Source organism: Pyxicephalus adspersus, chromosome 10, assembly GCF_032062135.1.
Source record: "Pyxicephalus adspersus chromosome 10, UCB_Pads_2.0, whole genome shotgun sequence".
Classification (NCBI taxonomy): Eukaryota; Metazoa; Chordata; class Amphibia; order Anura; family Pyxicephalidae; genus Pyxicephalus; species Pyxicephalus adspersus.
The window spans coordinates 30,265,087-30,287,362 of record NC_092867.1 but is presented as its reverse complement, the minus strand read 5'-3'; the positions used below and the strand labels follow the sequence as shown (position 1 = coordinate 30,287,362).

The 22,276-nt window shown below is 36.0% G+C and overlaps 1 protein-coding gene across 1 annotated transcript in view; it reads left to right on the top strand.

Moving 5' to 3' along the window:
* The first annotated feature begins 8,242 nt into the window (after positions 1-8,242).
* FGFBP3 (fibroblast growth factor binding protein 3) overlaps positions 8,243-22,276 on the top strand; it is a 42,166-nt gene continuing 28,132 nt past the window's right edge. The window contains exon 1 of the mRNA XM_072424691.1: positions 8,243-8,262. The gene's annotated coding sequence lies outside the window, so the exon portion shown is untranslated. The remainder of the gene's footprint in view (positions 8,263-22,276) is intronic.

The window sequence follows — 22,276 nt, the reverse complement described above, 5'->3', positions numbered from 1 at the left end:
AACTTGAGAAAGAGCATTTACAGACACAGATATCATACTGTGCTGCCCATGACCTTATTGTACATGCCCACAAGGGAGTTATTTTTGATAGAACCCCTGTCCTGGCTGTGGGGGCCCTGTTAACTGAGAAGGTTCTGACTTTACAACTACTTTACAACAACTATAGCCACCCGTAGTTTTGCTTAATCATTTGGAGCAATGGATGATATTCTCCGTCCCAGATTATCTCACAACACCTGCACACTATTATATGATTGAACTGTCTGTAGTGTGATGGAACAAGCCAATTGCCAAATATGCTCACTCTCAATCAAAACACTGCCATCATGTTTTCTTGTAGAACAGTTTTAGATGGTAAATGCTATTACCTAAAATTTAGGTAAACCAAAGAACAAAACTGTAACTCCTTTAAGCTTACCAGTCTTGGTTTTTGTTTTTTGAGCAAGTAGAGGGACCCAAAGACCAAGAAATATGAGCCCAAAAGACAGCACAAACAAAGTTACCTATATTTTGTAAACTTTTACTTTTTTCAATCTATCATGTAATGGAGACCAGATGGTGATAAGATAGACAAAGGCAGAAATATTTAAAGTCCAACCTGCATGACAAGCAAAGTAGACTGAAGGAACAAGTGTAGACAAAGGGGGACGGTAAAGCCCTGTGCAGACTCTTCCATTGAAGAGCCCAGTGATCATTCCCGATTGGTGACCACTGTACAAGAGCTCGATTTTTTCCCAAGATTGTTAATCCCAGGGTACATTCATCTGACCTATATTCATAGCCTTAGGATGTTACTTGCTATATTACCAAATACAAATAAAGTGAAAAATGACTAAAAAAAGAACAGAAATGCAGCCACCACATCTAAGGCCGGATACGCTGCTATGTAATAGACCTTTGATCTTTGGTTTAAATACAATTTGGAAAATAGCAATCAATTGAGTTTTGAAATAGTTTTTATACTTGCTTGTATTGTGTGGACAGAATATAATTACTTTACACAAAATATTTCAAACCATTACTGATTAACTAAAATTTTAATTTTCATTATATTGCATATTTTGAAGTCACTTACCTATTCAAGAAATTAAAATTTTACTTTCCAGAACACTAAACAAATTTACATTATCCATTGTGCCACCATAAGGACTGTTGTATTAATTTCCTTGTCTTCACACAGGATGTGTCAGTTATCTGCCAAGACTGAAAAAAACAAAAACTAACTGTTGTTTTGCAGAGATATTTTAGTCTTTTTACTGGCTGTGGCAAATTCTAAAATATCTTCTAAACAATGAAAATGTGAGGCCTCTTTGTGTATAAATACAATGGAGTGCACCTAGTAAAAGTTTTTTTCGCTAAGTTTCCAGAACAAAAGTGAATTAGAATTATTGCAAAGTGCCAAACTTTTTATATAGCGTATAAAAAACAACTTGTAGTTGAACTCTATAGTGACATTGAAAAATACACAGTTGTAACACATATATATATATGTAATTCTATGAAAAAACATTTTTAACTCTATTCCAGTCTCCTCAACAGTTTAGTAATTTAAGCTTGGCCAAAAGCCTGCCAGAGCCTATGATTACATAACGAAGAAGCAGAAGGACACTAATGAGTTCATTCCTCTGCAACTGTCTGTTGGTTTTTATGTCTGTATCATTTAGTATTTAGTGGTATTTGGCTCATATTCCCCTGGTATCTATTAGTTTTGTGCCTGGTTTTCCCTGTATCTAGTGAGTTTGTGATTGTATCCCCCTGGATTTGTTTGCTTTTGTATCTCCCTGGCATTTTGTTAAGTTATGTCCTCCTGTTTCCTTTGCATTTAGTAGTTGTTTCTCTATTTTATTTCATAGCTTTTTTTTTTTGCTTATGTCCTCGTGGTATACAGTTATTATTTTTATAATAATATATTCTTGGGATGTCACTACCTTGACGTTTTGTGGCTTTTAAGCTAATATTTGTTTGTGTATATTTGAATGTAAGTGGGCTCAATGGAAGAAAACCCAGTAGGACGAAACTAAAAAATATAAAAAAACAGACAGGAATATGCTAAAATTCATATTGACAAGTCACAATAGTTTAAAAAGGTCCAACAATGGCAGGACAAGGTTTAACAATCTGTTCATTGACTGCAGCACACAGAATCCCCTTTAGTTGTGGACAGTTCCAGTTTCTGTGCAGGGGATGGCAGGAAAAGCTGAAAATTCACAGCTAAAGGGAGGTAGGTGATGCTACAGCTTTATGAGCAGATGATCTGCAGGTGAAGTAGTAACATTTTTTTTGCTCCCAAATTACTGTATTTAAAAATATATGGTTGGTTAGGGTATTTGGTAAATTCTTGAAGGCAAAATTGAATGTGCATGCCCTGTTTTAACATACAAAATATTACAAAAGCCTTACCAGGATATACACCAGTTTTGCGGTGAGAATTATGAAGTAAAACATAATGCCCCCCCCAGAAAAATAAAGACACCCAAAAAACAAGTTTGAAAATGAAGAAACATAAAGGACAGCTTAACAATCTTCCCATCTTGGAAGTCAGCCACTCTTTACTTCAAAAAGCCGCATCAGGGATTGGATTTTTAATTCCCAGGTTGTGTTATTTCTGAATCTCTGCCACAAGGGCTATTTAATAATCTCACATCTCCTATTTCTGCAAAAAGCTAATTTCACATAAGTTTACCCTTTTCTTTACCCTAATAGTAATATAAAAAACCCTACCCTAATGAGAAAAAAAAATAATCTGCATTAGAAGCTTAGATGTAAAAACACTCCATAAGAAAACTTCTGTACAAAATATAGGGTGAATTATGAAGGAAAAAAATGTAAAAGAAAAGATAAGGAAAATGTATGAAATATGTATGTATATTATAAAATGTAAATATATATATATAAATTTGTAAATATAAAAAATCTATAAAATAATAAAAGGAATCATTATATTTTTTTTACCAGGTCAGAAATGTAAGTGGGACAAAAACTGTGTAGGTATTTGAAACAAATATTGATCAACTGTACGTCAGGAGGACTTACACTTTATATATGATACCCCCCCAGCAGCCAAAAAAGTAATTGGTGATATACTAATTTAACTTTATGTAATAAGGAACCTCAGCTTTATTATATATTTGTTTTTGCTGTTTCGGTAGTTTTACTTTGAGTCTAGGAGTAAAGGGACCCTTTGGACATTAGATGACAATCTATTAATCTGCCTGCTGTAATATTTGTTGGGTGCCAACACACACAGCTGCTCAATGCTTTTTGGTCAGAACAGCAATAATTTGTGCTGGAAAAAACTCGTCCAATCGTTTTCCCTATCCCAATTTTTTTTTTCTTTTTTTGGCACACTTCCCTATATGAATAAAGTGTTCACGTGTTGTAATCCCACCACCAACATAGTTGCCTGAGGGTAGCTGGATGGAAGTCTAACTACCTCTCAATGCTTATAGCAACCTTATGATATAGAAGCAACTTACTATCCAAAAAGTAGTCGTAGGTTGTTAAAGTCTTATATGTTTTTTTTTAATACTTGCACACCATTATTGACTTCGAGATGTTGTAGGTCTCATATCAACTATTTGTAAAAAAAATGATGGAACCTCATTACTTGCATAATTGTATGTTTCTGATAAATTGTAGATCTTTGTGGACATACCAGCCTGCTTCTGATTGTGTCTCTGAACATGTTTCCAGATTCTTGTTGTCTCTGTATGGTAATGTAAATATTGATCTGAGTATGGATCTGTTAATTAGGCATTTATTTAAAATCTATACGTAGGATCATTAGCTTGTTAGTGTAATGGTAAGACCAAGAAAGACCTTAGTATATGGTCCTACTGCAGACAGTCACATAAATATTCATGATGGATTTAACCAAATGTGCATGTGGTAAGCAGACAATCCTGCTGGCTTTAAAATATTGGCACAGAACAATAAGCCTTGTGAACATAGCATGTGAGTGCGCTGGAGAGATTGTGAGAGATATTTATTAATGTAGGTGCATTTTTGCCATTTTGAGCACCCCTGTGCCTGGATTTCTTGGTCACCAACTTTGATAGATTTGCATAGGTTTACAGATTTGGTCCTGGAGATAAGGAAACATTGCTATCCCAACTGATACACAGCTAGGAAAAGCACAGAGGTTTTATTCTGTGCTAGTACTAATTTGTTTTAATGCATTTATTGAACAATTTTATTTAAAAGAAAACAGTACGGGCATCAACAATACCATTAAAAGAGTGGAAAGAAACATATAATATAAAACATATAATACAAAATATAAAAACATAAGAAAACAGGAAGTTCAATAATCATTTTATTTGCACTAGAGCAAGATATATTGAAACAGATATTATCAATTTCGAATGAAATAGACTCATCATCACATAGAAACAGAAACTATAATAACATCAAGGTGCACTTATGTTGACTTTAGGATAGGGAAAGAAATAACAAAGTAGGATATATTAAAGTGAAGGAAAGGAAAAGGGTAAGGGGTAACTAGGCCCCCTGTGTAATGCCTAAATTAGGTCGCTAGGTATTCTACCCCTGGGACCCAAATTCTCTCAAGGGTTTCAAGGGTAATATTGAGCATACTGATAAGTTTATCAATAATCATTATCCAATTAGGTTTTACTGTCAGAATGTCCAAGGATTGGGAGGTTGATTTCCAGATCTTAATCACCCCGAAGAATATATTTGATAAGTCATTTAGTAGTCATGTCAGAAGTAAATTGATTTTGCTAAATAATGCACACTCTGGGGTTGAGTCTAATTTGATTTGTGTAATTGTACAGAGCAAGCTGGAAAACTCTGACTAATACCTTTGTCCTAGTGGACATGACAACCATATGTGCTCCATCGTCCCCTTCTGGTTAAATTGCCGAAAAGTGGGGACGACTTAGAGTTACAATATGAGATTCTGTCCAGTACTAAGTACCATCTTGGTAAAATTTTACAGAGATATTTAGGAACAGCAATGGGAGGAATACATACCACATACCACAAATTAAATAAATTTCCTCCTGGGAGATTTTGGTCAAAAGATAAAGTACATCACACAATGGTGGGATACTTAAAGCAAAATGTGAGATGGTGTCATTTCTCGGCTACCCCCCTTGCAAGTGTAATGTCCTGAGAGTCCCAGTGTAAAACATAATAAGCTCCACTAAACTCTTTTTACATCACGTTTGTCATTCATTGTAATTCTTGGCAACAATCTACTACAAGCTAACATTTAAATCACTAATCTTTAATATCCCAGTAAATAGCAGAAGTCATCATGTAATCTGAAATGCCACAGCAAAGCCCGTAATAAGAATTTCCGGTGAGGATTTCTGCTTGATATAAACAAAAATACTGACATTAAAAATCGACTTTAAACCTCACTCTCTCATTTGTTTATTTATAACATTGCTTTGCTACAAAGATAAACAATAAAATATTAATAGTGTAGACGTGTTAAACTGTTTTCAGAGAGATGCAAATAGAACATTAAATATCCAAAGTCAATTCACACAGAAAATGTAAAATCTTTGTGACAGGACAACCACAACAGTTGTCTTTTGAGATATCAGAAATAAAATGAAATGTTCTAAAAACCCTTTTTTTATATATAAGTGGGCTTAAAGTCTAAAAAATATTACACTGGTCCCCCTTGCATCTACTAATAAAATATAGCCTCATGAACGTGGCAAATACTTATCACATACTGGTGGGGGTTCCTTGGAGTCCACAGAGCTGTTCTTTCCATTTGTTACCAATAGCCAAGGATTGCATATGCGTGAAGAATATATATTTATTGGCTGCTTCTACTTGAACATCAAATGAAAGCCCCCTGCTGCATACTGAATGTACCCTCTGTTAACAGATAGCTAGAATTAGTTAGTAGCCACAGAACGTTGGAGATACCACTGACGGCAGACCTATCATTGCATTTTATACTTTATATAAAAGGATAGGCAACCACTTTATTTAATGTAAAAAACTTTATTTTTCATTTTTAAGGGGAGGCCTCTCCCTTTCCGTCTCTACTGCTGCAGCATTAAGGACAGAATGAAAAGCCTGCAGTCACCCTCGCAGTGCGAGATCGGGTGACATCAGCAGAAAAAACACAAAGAAGCAAAAAAAGATGGCCACTCATAGTGTCCAGCCCGCACCAGGGATCAACGGCTTTCTTCCTCGTTGGTCGGCGTCGTTGGTTACTTTTTTTACGAACGATTTTTGCCCAATCGATCGTTCGTCGTTCGTTCGTCGTTCATTTTGAACGATAAAAATTGGAAGTGTGTACGCAGCTTAAGAGTAGTGGTCCAATGGCTTTCCACATGTAAAGGTCAGTGGTCTTTTTGTTGTGACAGTTTCGCTTTAAAACGAAAATCAATATATTTAGTGGGTGGAAGGAGGGTATCCAGTAGTCATTTTTATTGACAGCTGTAAAGAGACTAGTGAATTGGTTAACTTTAGCTGTTAAGAAGACTAGTGAATTGATTAACTTTGGCTTTAAAGCATAATTGTACTTGTAAACAAATGCAACAAATTAAGTTTATATGTGATCAGTGAGTTTTTTTTTTATTTCTAGCTCCGGCAAAAAACTTTTATGCTTGTTCTGAAGCTTCAGTTTAAACTACTGCACTCCATGTAAGAGTAGTGGTCCACCACGCTTCCTGCAGCTGTGTAGTGAACAGGGAGTAAAAACATCACTTATATGTATATATATATATTTTTACTGGATTGCTAAATTTTTTGTTTACCTATCTTTGATCACCTGTTAGCCTCGATACTTTAGACCTTTGCCTTTTATTTAGTGTTTGCTAACTGGCATCTAGCTATTGTAGCAGTTTTTTTTAGCACTAAATGATGTATCTGATTTTTACTTTCCTTTCTTAAGACTCTTGCTGTTCTCCCATCTTTTTTTGTTTCCTTGTGAATATATTATATTAACCAATTCACCTCCTCACCTAGTGTTTGATGTGCTGCATACCTTGGTAGGTAAGTAATATCAAATGAAAACAAGAAAAAAAAGCAGGGGATTTTTAGTGCAGCAATGTATTAAAAAAAAATCATGTATCTGACATGAATATTTCACATTTGTATACATGTAAATTCATAGTGGATGCTTCCCACCAGACATAATTGAGTGGGGAGTGCAAAAACTAGACAGAGATTCCTACTGTAGACCGAAACAAAGTATAAGGATCACTATCTATCGTATACGATCACTATCTAATTTTTGCACTTTGCATTTTTATGTAAACCATACACAAATAATTGATCATATGTACGTATGAATTATTCTTTATATACAGTTGCACTTTGATGTCCACAAGTCCCCTGAGAAAGCCAGTTAAGGCGAAACGTGTCAGGCCACAACATTTACCTTCTTAATACTTTGTCTTCTGCCTTGTGAGTTGGTATTGTGTAATGCTCCCGCTCACCCTGGTATGCCCAAGGACCGCAACCTGGTGGTATTCAGCAGCAGAAGATCCCCACCACTAGAGGAGCTGGGGAAGACCTGGTTGCTGTCTAGACCCTGTGCCTTGGCCCTTCCCAGGGCTCCCACCACTTTTATGCAAGCCGTAGCGCCCCCTTACTGGCCCTGTTTACTTGAGCGTGACAGTATCGACCATTTCTCGTACTTGTCACTTGATTTTATTTTTATCGATCTTTTATCTTGTATTTGGGCTACGTAGGTGTAGTGGGATGTAAAAAATAGTTTCTTTCCCTATTCTTCCATTGTCGTCTACTTGCCTTTTTATGAACCATTCTGTGCAATTACATTGTTTTACCATGAATAACTAATAGCCCTGCTTGAAGGAGAATGCCAAGGCCTACTCACAACGCAGAACCTGATCGCAACATGCCGGTAAGTGAAGCAATGTCCCCCCTAAGCATAAATGAACATTTACCATTGCGGTATGGGGCTAGGCCCTGTAAGAAAAGTTTCTTTATAACCTAATGTTCAGCTCCAAACTCAAAAAAAATGTATTTACATTAACAGTACAATTCAAGAAATATTACTGAACAGTACGAGCCTAACAGCATAACTATAGTCAAATTTCATTCTGTGAGTTCACGCTGGTCCCAGCAGGGAGAAATCACATGAAAGGGATTACCTTTAGGTGAGTCCCACCTCCTTCTATGCTATCACAGCCCCAGCCTGGAAACATTTCGCTAGGACTGATAAAAGCAGAATTTGTTTCCAGTATTGCAAGTTGGCAAGCGACTTTCAAGTGCATTTAGTGCTATGACAGAAAACGTACAGCGGTAGGCAATTTTATGCTTTTCATTATTCAGCCGATTCAAAGTGTTTGATGTATTTTTCAGATATAACATTTATCACTCTTCTGGGTGCTGTGTTGTGCTCCAGAGCCCCAGTCTGCTAGACATGACATTTTCTTAAAAGCAGGGAAAGTGCACAGGCAGAGGCTGATTTCTTTAAAAAAGGACCAATATTAGAATCAATATGCAAGGCATTCATACAGTATATTCCCCAATAGCAACCAAGGATGAAAATCCTAACAACAGAAGTTGTTACCTTTGGTAAATGGTGCTGATATCATCACAGCTTCTGCAGAAGAAGAGATGGCAACAGTGACTAATCATCACAGCAACCTCACGAGCAGAGGCAAATTTGTAAAAATTTGTGACATGAAAAGCAAAAAGCACACCAAAATTTAAACATGGAGATGCATAAACTCTATTGTGTCCTAAAAAGACACCCACAGAAAAAATGTGAAGGCGCTGGGATATATAATAGGCAAAGAGTAATCCCTACACAATGGTATTGCTACCCAATATATTATATATTGCAAATCCTTTCAGCCCTATGCTATGTGAAGCTTGAAGAAATATTTGCTGTAAAAATAAAATTTATTTCAAACTGGATATTAAAGACACATGAGCAGATGAATACATGATCCATGCTGTTAGTAGTCTGTGATTCAGCAAAGTACAAATTATCTGTAGGATTGAAGAGTGAATGCACCACATATATACTAAATGAATAATCAGATAATTCTTGCTGTATTAGGAGCAAATTCCTAGCATGTAACAATATACAGTAATGGTATAATTTGCACAGTGGAAAGAAGACCCATCTGGGACATTTTCTTTGCAAAGGCTGTGTATTAATATACCGGTATACCAAAGATAAGTAGTCTTTTAAGCAAAATTCTAAAATGTAACAGAATATTTAAAAAAAGAATAACAGAATAATAAAGTATAGAAAAGTACAAGAAAATGAAACAGGTACAAATGGAAACAATTTATGCAATGTATTAATCAGTAATCAGTTTGAAACAACAATATAAGGAAATATTTGCTACATTTTTGTATACTATTGATTTTTTATGTATATTCTTTAATATCCTTTGCATTATATTATGTTCTATGAACAATATTACTGTCTGTTACCTATAAGTGGAGCTCTGCAATATGTTTCACCTGTGTAGTAGGCTACTCATTACTGCATTGCTAAAAAATCTGTTATTAGCAGAGTTTGGATCGCTAAAGGCTCAGATTATTCACACAGCTAATAGTGCCACTATTGTGCTTTGTTTTTAATAAAACTCATAACACTATCCAAAATTCGGGGAAGTAGCAGCACAAGCATTGAGACTTCTGTAGATTTCTACTGGCTCGTGAGCCCACCCTTTTGGTAATGGGCCAATAGGAATGTGCGGGGCAGGACTTATAGTCAAACACTGACACTAGCTAGAACTAAAGGAATAAAGAGGATTGCCCATGGCAGGAGGGTTATTAAGCTGCGTCATTTACGTGCAAGCACCTGTTTTTTTCCTATGATGAAGTTTCTTAGGAATGATCAAAATTCTATACGACCTTAGAATCATTAAGAGAAACTAGTTAAAAATGTCACCAGGTTTATTAAGCTTCATATGAACTTTTGTAAAATGTGGAAAATCCAATGCATGCAAACTGCTTCAAGGGATTTGTACTAAGCGGAACTCCTGGCTTGGCTTCACTGCCTTCCTAGATCAAGCATATATCTGGAAATTTACTGATAAAAACATGCTTTTATGGACACATCGAAGACAAATAATTCCATATTTTAAATAATAAAAAGAAAAGTTCCTAAATTTTTCACATTTGAAAATACTAGTTTAAAAAGAATGCCACAGGACCATTCTTTTTGACATCCTAAAAACGCAGCTGGATGTCACCATCTTGGATGTAATGTCAGAAGTCCCAGCAGACTAAGACATAAAGGGCCTGATTTATTAAAGCTCTCCAAGGCTGGAGAGGATACACTTTCATCAGTGAAGCTGAGTTATCCAGCAAACCTGGAATGGATTTTTTCAAAGCCATTTGCTATTTGCTAGCAAATGTTTTGAATATTTTGAATCCTGGACCAGATCCATTCCAGGTTTGCTGGATCAACCAGCTTCACTGATGACAGTGTATCCTCTCCAGCCTTGGAGAGCTTTAATAAATCAGGCCCAAAGTCTCTATAGTGTTCCTCTTTACTCTTCTCTGACAGCTGCATAAAACATTTTGTAGGGTGATAAAGAAAGGGTGATGGAGATTGACCAGCACAGACAGTAATTAGAATATCCTACAATAGTAGAGGTATATAATTTGCAAGGCAAAGGACTGTGACTCCAGGGTTAGTCAAATATTTTTGGAAGTTCAAAACAGAAAAAAAGGGAAAAACACTGCAAGTAGGCATTCAAAATACTTTGCTGATGTTTTTAAGTTTAAATAAATCCAAACCTATGGCATTTTTTTTTTGAGTGTATGGTTCTAATTGTCCTGCTTTGTCATGTTCTAATAAAAGTAAGATAACTGCTTAGCCCGCTCAGTGCACAATCATTCATTGGATGAACACTTTTGTTCTGTTTTGTTCTAAAGTACTTTTTTGTTGTAGAAAATTGTATTCATTAAACGATTACTGTAAAAAGTACAATAACTGTATTTAACTGAACCAACCATTAAATTGTTCCATCATTATGTAATACATCTAAACTGTTTAGATTTAGTAGATTATATAGATTGACAGAATCAATAGATAAGAAACATTGCAATAGTTTTGGGCACCAGTTCACAAAAAGGACATTGTGAAATTGGAGAGAGTGCAGAGAAACATAAAAAAGAAAGAAATAGCCAGGATATTTATAGTGCGGAAATATATTAGACAATTTTAAATTGTTCATACAGCGTCATTCGAACATAAATAATGTTGGTCGCTCCCACTGTGCATTGTCAGGAGATAGACCAATAAACTAGACAGTGAATCCCTTGAAAAATAGTAAAAGGAAATAAACTTATTTTTGTCCCAACGTGTTTCGCCTCTCGGGCTTCTTCAGGGTAAGAACGTTTGTTCCACAACTGCGCAAATATACATACCATCAGACCAAAAGATACAATGTAAATTGTGAAAAAAGAGTAATACATTGCAAACTATGCTGGAATAATTCCTATCTTCTCCAATGCTACATTAGATTGGCGTTATCACTCTGAATCTGGCACACTTTTCTTAGTATCCTTTATTCTAAATAATAGGATAGTAACACTATTTATATGGTATTTATCACACTATGTTACAACTTGATCTATTTTTTTGCACAAGTATATTCTACCCTATTTATATATCACTTAACTAATAGTATTGTGGTACAAACCTCCTTCACTGGCATATTTCTTCTCTACACCAGCAGTGGGAGCGACAAACATTATTTATGTTATGTTGAAATAACGTTGTATGCACAAAATAAAATTGTCTAATATATTGCTTCACTATAAACACCCTGGCTATTTATACCTTTTTTATGTTTATTGCAAACTATCAGGGTAAGTGGCCCAATTTATGAATTGGAAGGGGTGGATTAGCAATCCTTTCTTGTATCTTCTGAAAATGCAGAAAAGGACAACTAAACTAATAAAAGGAATGGAGGAGCTCAGCTATGAGGAGAGATTTGGTGAACTGAGTCTATTCTCCCTTGAGAAGAGACGTATAAGGGGCGATATGATCCCCCTGTATAAATATAAAAACGGTCCATATAGAGAACTCTCTTCCCCATTATTCACTTTCTGTTTATTACAAAGAACAAGAGGGCACTTTTTGCATCTGGAGAAAAAGACATTCCGGATAAGAAAGGGATTCTTCACAGTTAGGTATGTAAAAATGTGGAATAGGCTTTCTCGGGAAGTAGTTTCAGCAAATTCTATAGATTGTTTTATAAAAAAGCTGGGTGCTTTTCCAGAAGCTCAGAACATACCGTATTTTTCGGACCATTAGACGCTCCGGACTATAGGACGCACCAGGTTTTCCGCACGGGAAAACAAGAAAAAAAAAATTCATTTGATTTCCCCTGAGATCCAGCGTGCGGCACTTGTGCCCGCCCACGAAGGTGGCGCCGATCAGCATTCATCAAATCAATCGGCGCCGCCTTCGTGGGCGGGCACAAGTGCCGCACGCTGGAACACAGGGGAACACAGAGGAGGAACACAGACACTGGCTGCTGTCAGCCTCTGTCTGTTTTCCTCCTGTGTTCCCCTGAGATCCAGCGTGCGGCACTTGTGCCCGCCCACGAAGGTGGCGCCGATCAGCATTCATCAAATCAATCGGCGCCGCCTTCGTGGGCGGGCACAAGTGCCGCACGCTGGATCACAGAACAGGCAGAGATCGGCGCAGCCGGGGACCGGCGGGGACACAGGTAAGTAAAAAAATATGCCCCTGTACCTCTGCATTCGGACCATAAGACACACCCGAATTTCCCCCCCACTTTAGGAGGAAAAAAAGTGCGTCTTATGGTCCGAAAAATACGGTAACTGGTTATTAAAATTGTAAAGGAATCACTCTAGAGATCCAAGGAACATCTGATTGCCTCAAGGGATCATTTTTTCCCCTGTTGGAGCATGTTGAACCATGTTTTAAAATTCTTTGCCTTCCTCTGGATCATATATGTATTTATGGTTCTATTTGGAACATGCAGGTTTCTTGTATGTTTTTTCCATAGTGGTTGAACTTGATGGTCTTTTTTTAACCTAACTATGTAATAAGATCATTGTGTACAGCTCTTCTCACATGTGCATGTTGGAGTAATGTGTAGTAATGTACAGGTGTGAACCATCTGCATGCTGTCAGATTGTTCAGGCAACATATTGTGAAGGGTCATTAAGACCGAAATTGCAGCATATGATCAATCCAATAAACATTATTAGATTAATCTGCTGCAACTAACAATAATGCATAAATACTGTAAATTAACACACATATGGTAATACAGAACAATGTCCCTTATTCAGAGAAATGACAATGTCTCAAAATTCTCTCTAAGCTTTAGAACCTAAAGTGTTTGGCTTGGCTTTCCGAATATACATATATGCATATATATATATATATATAGTAGTGATTGCTAAGAATGTTTATATGGATAAGAATAAATGAGCCGGTGTGTTTGTATTGTACTGCCCCTCTATCCTTACCTACAGCTACTTATGGTAATATCTCCATCTTATCCTAATACATATGTATACATTGATCTTACTAAATCATACAATCCAGCTTCGAAGGATTTAAATGGGCACATAGATTAATAATTTAGACGTGCATTCAGTAAAATAACATATGGATGGTCAGGCGGAGCTCAGTGATCAGAAATTTCCAACAAAGAGTTTTTTTATTTCGTGCCTGCAATGTCAAGATGTCCTATTTGTCTGGCATGTATACTTGTGACAAGGAATACTTAAATGAACATACAAAGGAGAATTGGGGAATTAACATAGGGAGCTGATGAAATCTCAAACTATGCAGTACACCTAGTTGTAACCTTTTCCTTCTTGCTTTGTTGTAGAAAAGCAGATAGAATGTAATTCAGATCTCCAGCCATACAATAATTATATCTACAGTATGTCCACTGGCTCCTCTAGATTGTGTTCACGTCCTATTGAGTAAATTTTGGTAAGTTTACATTTCACTTGACCACTAAAATTTTATTTTTTGATTGTTAAAAAAGTATTTCATTTTACCAAGCATATTATGTTGCTCGGTCATGCCTAAATTTACTGAATTATACAATAATCTCAATTTTATGAGCACCATCAGATACTCCCATTTGACCAATCCAACAGCTCAGAAATTTGACTTGTTGAAATTACTTAAGTTTCAGGTTATCTATTGTTCAGGCGGTCTGAGCATTGTCCATGTTCATCATCATCAGAATTTTCACTTTATATAAAAGGGCAGATAACCGCTTTATATTAAACAAAAATTGGCGGTGCTGGAATAAAGGAGGACAGTGCAAGACCAACTCCAGGACACGTGGGGCTCTGCGGAAGTAAAAGTAAGTGGGGTTTTTATTTTTTCTGACAGTTCCGCTTTAAGAGATTTTATAGATAGACCTCTAGCTAGTGTATTCGTGTTGAAGAACTTAATTATCCTCATTAGAGCTGTTTGTTCCCAGCTTGGTATTTTAAATTTTATTTAATAATATATAATAAAAGATCTCCTCCTTTCCATTGTGCCAAAGCTTTTCACTGCACGTTCATCCTTGGTAATTGTTTTAGTTCTGCCATTGTCACCAGAAATGTCACAGACGCTTTTAAACTGCAATGCAAATGATGCATTAACAGTGGAGCGAAATAAAAAGTTTGTTCAAGGTAAAAATTGTCTTTGTTTTTTTTGTTTAGCTAAATATTATTTTTTTTAATTAATATTATTATTATTATAGTATTAGCTAAATAACTAAAACTATAATGTTAGGTTTTCTTAATTAAAAAAGCTTTTTAATTAATATTTTTATTATTATTATTATAGTATTAGCTAAATAACTAAAACTATAATGTTAGGTTTTCTTAATTAAAAAAGCTTTTTCATATATCCATTTCTCCATATATTTTTCATTTCTCTCTATAAACAAGTATGCAGGGGATGGGTCATTTTGGGTCTAAACCAGTCAATCTCACATTCACAGAAGTGTTCTCTAGTGGATATTCTTCCAGGTGCATGTGTTTCAATGGCAGTAATTGATTAATATTCCATTTTCTGAAAACCAATACATATAACTCACTTTGTTGCATGTTAAGCTTCTAGAACCATGTCATTTTCTAGTATTATCACTACAAACATCAGGTAGCTTTTATCCTAAAGGATAACTGACCTTTGATAGAAATTCTCTCATCTACCGTACCCTTCCTCTCAAACCCAAGATGCTTTGAAGATTTGACCAGAAAACTGGAGCTCACAAAAATGTTTATAGGCTCTTATCAAAATCTTTTTACTTTGGACCGGCTATGTACACACGTGCAATAATTATCGTTGAAAATGAACGACTAATGCCCGATCCTACGATAATTATGATTGTCCGATTAAACAAAAAAAGTGCACAAAGACTGGCCAACGATGTCGATGAACGAGGAATGTTGCTGGAAACGAATGACCGTCCCGACGGATCTGATTGGGCGACGGTCGTTTGCTATCCATTGTGTGTACGGTCGTTCAGTGATCGTGGATTATTCTGTGATATACTTTCTCCTGTACATGTCACTTCCTACATCGTTCAAACGATCGTATCTAGTGTGTGTACATTATTGGTGGATTATATTCGAACGATCGTATGCTTACAGCATGTACAGAATCGTGCACAATACCATCGTTCAAAATATTTGCACATAACCGTTGATCGTCATTAATCGTTCGTTTTCTAACAACAATTATTGCCCGTGTGTACGTAGCAATAGTAGGTATTCATAGCAGAGTTACAGGACATATTCTGACAAAGTAGCTGCTTAGTGGATGGCCCCGTAGAGGTCTGTAGTGTTCTACTGTACAGGATTAGGTTCATTAAGATTTGGTCATCCATCTACATAGAAGTCTGCGATTTTTTACTATTTAGGATCAATCAAGGGAAAAAAATGTATTGATTTGCTCATCCATGCACAATTAATCTGCCAATGTCTACATATAAGCATTATATATGTGTAACTACACTCACTACTGCTTGTGTATGATAATGTGAAATACTCTTTATTCCATATTGACAAATGTACAATGGTTGGCATACTGAATTATGAGATCATAGACAGAAATAATACATTTTAAATAAACAAATAAAAAATCCTGAGATTGGCTTTAAGTTGAATTTTGCAGCTATATCCCTTGAACTTTCCAGAAGACCGCCATGGGGTAGGCAGAAAAGTCTTCTACTCAAGATCTCGGCCCATTACATTTGCTACGCCAGATGTCCAAACTTTAACCCATCCTTAGTTATCCCTGTTCTAATAAAATTACACAATGTACTGCAGTTTAAAATTACTACCAAACTGAGTTCAGCACAAATCTCAGCTGGTATATTTTATATGCCAGAACAGCTTTTTATCCAACAAATTTATAGAAAGAATGAGAATCAAGACATAACAAAATTATAACAGAAGTCTGTATGTGTGCCTACATTAGGTTTACAGTTTTTAGGCGCCTCAAAGCTGTATTTTTGTTAGGCAGCCTTTTGGTTTCTGGCATGTTATATATTTTTTGAAGCTGTGCAAGGCCACCATCAGAAATGTCCCATACTATGTAAACTTTCTCCCATTCCCACCCTATCTTTAAGTTCTTGCTAATGGTTGTTGTAAAGTCTAATTGGAGTGGAAAAAAACGAACTGAATTTGTTCCAATGTTAACCATTTTTGCATAAACTTTAACCCGTAAAATGGCTTAAAACTGCTTACAAAAACTGCTAATGTGAGCTAAAACCTCAAACTATGTTTAGGGTAACAGTGAGGTTGCTGTCACACTTATCTCCTAAAGCGTCAGGCCCTCCCTTCTGTGGGTAGTTCTGACCCTGGGCACGTCTACTCTTCCAAACTTTATTAGTATTGCCCCTCCTGCCGACCAATTAGGATGTAGCCTCTTAATCACCCCTGGCTATTCAGCTAGTCAGACACACCACTCAGCATTTGTGTGCTGTGTCTGAGTCTCTACCAGTGCTAAACCCCCTAGCTTGCTGAGTATTTTCTCTACACCCATTTATTTTTTCAGTGCACTCCCTTTCGAGTTGCTCCTGTGTTGCTCAGTCTGTTTCTCTGCTTGTTGCCTTGTGCTGTTCTAGTGTTTCTCTGTGTCTTCAGTGATCCCCATGTCACCTGTGCCACCTGTTGCTTCCTATGTTCCCTGTGTCTGCAGTGGGCCTCATGTCACCAGTGTTTATTTCCTGGATTTCTAGTTCTTGACCCCTGGCTTTGTTCCTGAACTCTTTTGCTTGCTGCCTGCCTCAACCCCGGCCTTCTTCGATCATTCTCTTGCCTTGCCTTGTAATTTGGTACCATGCATTGTCCTGTCCACCCTGGTGTGCCCAAGCACCAGAACCTGGTAGCAACCAACAGTGCAACATCCTCACCACTAGAGGCTCTGGAGAAGACCTGGTTGCTGCTTCTCAGGGCTCAAACCACCATTGTGCAAGATGTAGCGCCTTCCTTGCAAGATGAACTGCTTCCTTGTGGGAGATGTTAAATGTGACATCTCCCTGCAGCAGCCCAAAAGAGTGGGGCGGGGGGTTTGGGGGTAGCGATTTACTTTTTTGGGATATTGAAGGGCCTGGAAACATCATCAAGTCTAGAATTATAAATTAAGTGCAAAGAGTTTGTTATGTGTATCTTTACTTTGATGTGCTCCCACTGACATTCCAGAATTTGTCTCCATGTTCCATGTTTTATGAGCTATTGGACCTCTAGGGTTCAAAAGCTTCTTATGGTACACATGACAGAGCGACTAGCCACTGGTAAAGTTGACCACTAAAATACCATTCAATGGATTACTATGCAGACTCCTAACCTTTCTTTAAGCCTTTGCCTAGTTGAAAGCTACCTGTTACTTATTGATGACACAGATTTAGTTCCCCACTAATTTTTATTCCCTATATGCATATTACAAATGTTTGTACAAATTCATTTGGTGTATGGTTAATATTAGGAACAAAAGCAGAGTACAGTGGAAAAGAATTGTATTTTCATTTGCTGGTTAGGCCCTTATACCACTGATCTTGAAAAGTATTTCCCTTATACACTTAAATAATTAGAGAGTGAAAAGGAAATAATGAGATTTAGGTACTTTGTCTAGTTCTTTGTCAAAGAATCACATTAGCAGTGACCCCACTAAAGGTTTACTCTGGAGTCTCTTAACCTTTTTTAAATCAGAGACGTAGACTTGTTCCTGGAAACTGCGTCGGGACTTTTGTCCCTTTATGAATAATGTATTGCCTATTAATAATTTCTTAAAAGCAAAGTCTTGGGGCATTCATTTATTTTACAGTTTATTACATTTTTAAATTTATTAGAGCTCTCCTAGTCTGGAGTGGATGAACAATCATGGGTAAACCTGGGTGTTTTATGGTCCAAGCTATAATCTGGTGGTAATAGAATGTCAAAGCTTTCTAGAGTTACATATAAATGGATTGTGTGACGATATTAGTAATAAACTCTGATGAAAATCTCACTGCCATTATGGTTGGTAGTATGCTGATGCTGTGAATGATACGGTCACCATATTGCATTATATTACTGATAGTGACATTACATTGTTGACTCTGATGTTTGCCTCCCCTCTCCTTATCATTTGCTGGATGTCCTTGAGGTCGCCTTAGATGAAGAGGTATATATATGTTTTATTTCTTTTATTTTTCTAATGGACATTGCTTTATTCTTTTAAACAATATTGTTACCTCTGTACTTATAAACAATTCCTGAGGAAGCAAATCTCATTAGCTGCGAAATGCCTCAAGTTAGACTTGTAATGGGACACAAAAGTAGTTTTACTTTTATTCATATTTATTTAATTCTGAATATTAATGTTGTTTATGTCTGTGTTGTGGAGGCACTATTTTAAACTTTTTCAAAATCTTTGACCCACAGAAAGATCCCTTTACAGTTTTGGTACAGGTATTTCAATACACTATATCGATTCAACTTAAATCTGAGATTTTTTTTCTCTCCATATTTTTACTTATGGTAGATTGTTGCCAACATGTTTTAAAGAACTATATTTGATCACATATGTATAGATATCTCTGAGTACGTTTTTAAAACAAAATACAACTATTATTTTTTCATTTATTGCATGTTTCATATATATATATATATATATATATATATATATATATATATATATTCATTGCTCTAGGGGCTGTATAGTTTTATTACCTGTTTATAATGTCTTCCTGTTGTTCTAAGTGTCTGGAAGCTCCAATCCTATTTTATGTGTAGCATTTATCACTCCTTGAAATATTATATATAGGCAGTTATCCTGAGCTCTTCTGGTGACAGCTGTTGATTTCTCCCAGGAATTCTTTGGATCAGCACAGATTGTAGACTAATTAAAAATCATACACACACAACCATCTTTGAAACAAAATTACGGAATTGTTACTATTTCACTGTGCATGGAGCAATGTGAAGCTGTTCATCGACTTAGGAGGATAGTCACTCATGCATGCCCAGTCCAGGTGTCGCATGAAGAATTCTTTCACAAAAATTTTAAGGTTGAATGTGCAACTCATACAATCAGTAGACCAGGAGCTGAAGACCATTGCCAATTTTTTGGAAAATACAGGAAAACAGCAATTACAAAATGCTTTCCAAACATGAAAGCAGCTGCTTTGGGCAGTAGACCTCCAACAAATGTGAGAGTCTTCCTTGAGCAGGAAATTTAAAAAAAATTGGAGCATCGTGCATGTTCCTTAAAGGAAACCTGTAATGAGAAACTTGACTTCTCCATTATAGTCTGAAAAAGGAGAGTTTCCTGTCTCTCAGGCTGATATTCTGGCTTTATTACGTTCTTAGTTACTTACATGAAACAACCATAAAATGAAAAATTCTGACTTCCCGCTTTCTCAATCTTGGTTAATGAAAGGAGACATTGAAGTCAGTCACCCAGCGTTTTTCAAAGATAGCTATTAGTGACAGACCTCATATTTTACCAGGATAAGTGTATGCTAAGCTAAAAAAAATTAATAGACTGCAGAGTAGCATAAAAGAAAGTGATCTTCAGGGTTATATTACTTGGAAAAGACATTTTTTTATTTTAATGCATATAAAAAAAGATGAAGAAGACGAGACCTAAAAATTCTTCACTTTTTTACATTACTTTTATTTGAGTTCCCAAGCAGTTACTTTGGTGCTCGGGTCACTAAGCTACATGTGCTACGAGTAACAATAAAAGTACTGAAATTAATAAACCACGAATAGAGCTGTTGGATGAGCAAGTTGTATTATGAAAACTCAATCATCCTTTTTTTGTGCACTGAAACGTTTGGTGGGACTTGTGACATCACAGATAGACCTAAACCTAGATTTCTGCTCATTGCTTTGTGATATAATAATATTATTACAATAAATGTAATGATCAATGGATGGTGCTTAGGTAGAGGGAAGCATAGCTTAATCTGGACAACCCTTTGTTCTCTATATAAATTACAAAGAATTAGCTGAATGCTGCTTTATAGGCAAAATATTCACCAGCTTAAGGACACATAAAAGAAATACCATTCATTACAGTTGTGTTTACTATGCAGTCTGTCTCATAAACAACTTCCAGAGTCATGTCTGTTTATTACTAAGTCCTCAGTACTTTTCAGATCAATTGCATGTTTGAAGTCGTTTGCTCAAAGTATATTTCCTGGTCTTCTATCTACACCTATATAAATAAAAGATAAAAATAAATACTGAATGACTCTCTCGACTTGTCAACAAGTTTTTTGCCATAGTTTATATTGCTTATTTATATTACAACATCTTGTCCATCATCTAAGAACAAATATGATTGCTAGTTGCACGGACATTGGATGTATCGGGCAGCATGCCCAAATACCAGAACACGCACTTTTTATGGGGAAAAGCACTCATTTTCAGAGATTTTCTAAAATGTTAACAATTCTCTTTTAAGATGTTAAATGTTCACCTTTCTGGAATAGTAAAGGACGGTATGGTCCTGGTATTAAAGATAAGATTTATATATCAGGTATTTGCAATTTCTTTGAGTGAGAAGCTGTGATGGCGGAGACACAAGAAAGTTTCACGTTGAGTTACGGGCCATCATGAAGTTTTTGTTTCTCCAGGGAAAGGAAGATATAGAAAGATACATATTTTGTGTTTATTGCTATTGCAAGTCCATCAATTTAGGTATGATCTCACTAACAATGGAGGAAAATAATTACACATTCCAACCACTCAAAACCAGAGTAGTAAATACGTTTGTTTCCTTATTAGAAACTGAAATCTTAAACATATATATAATAAATAAACCAGCAATTGTGTGGTAAACCAATTCTAATGCACAACTAGGAGGGTCTCGGTATTTTGCTCGTATTACGTCTTCAAAGTAGAATACCTTTTTGTGCAATCTGAGCTTTTAATAAAGCTTTTAGGAAACTGAGTCTGCCCCGAAAAAAAGGCAATTCTTACAAAATCTACTCAGAAAGTTCAATCAAAATAAAGCCTCACATATAATTTCAAATTTAGGAAAGCAAAAACTGTGTCTTACAGACTTAGATATGTAATACACTCCAAAAAAAGATTAAAAGCTTAAAAAGAATGTTAGATTTCTTGTTTCTCAATGCATTTGACACATTTTTGTTGTGCTCACATATTCTCAGCCATTCTGATTAAAGCATGTGTTTGTTTCTTGTTTTTCTAGAAATAAATCAGCCGAGTAGGCTGAAATGATAATCTCTCTTTCTGAATTTTGGAAATATTACCTTGTTTCCTTTGCCATCCCATTTCTGATGTATTAATAAATAATGCTACTGCTCTAACCAATATAAAAATGTTACAATATGCACTATGCAATGAAGAAGGGCCATAGTGAAATAACTCATCAAGTACCAGAAAAGGTCAAATATTAAAAGCCCTGATTAATTAATTAGGAGTAATTTTACTTCCATTGTCAGGATGAAAGATTTTTATGCTTTAATTTTTACCTAAAATAGAAATACCAGGCATCCAGAACTTCGCATTTTTTCTAGAGGAAGGCAATACGACTTTATGAATTCAGCTACGATTTAGTTCAAAGCCCACATCCAGTTAAATGAATAAATAATTAAATCATAAAAAATAATTATTGCCCAAATAAAGGTAACATTTAAATGTAAGCTCCTCCAGCTGCAATACTCTGTCTCCAGTACTGTCCCTACTGAAATTCCTCTACGCTTCTAGATGGGACTCTTCTGACTGAATGTCACCCAGTGCCATTCAACCTACTTGTTGAGAGTCCAGGACCTGCCCCTTGAAGGTTAGTTGTGAATTCTAAGGCATTTAGGTCATCTACATGGAATTC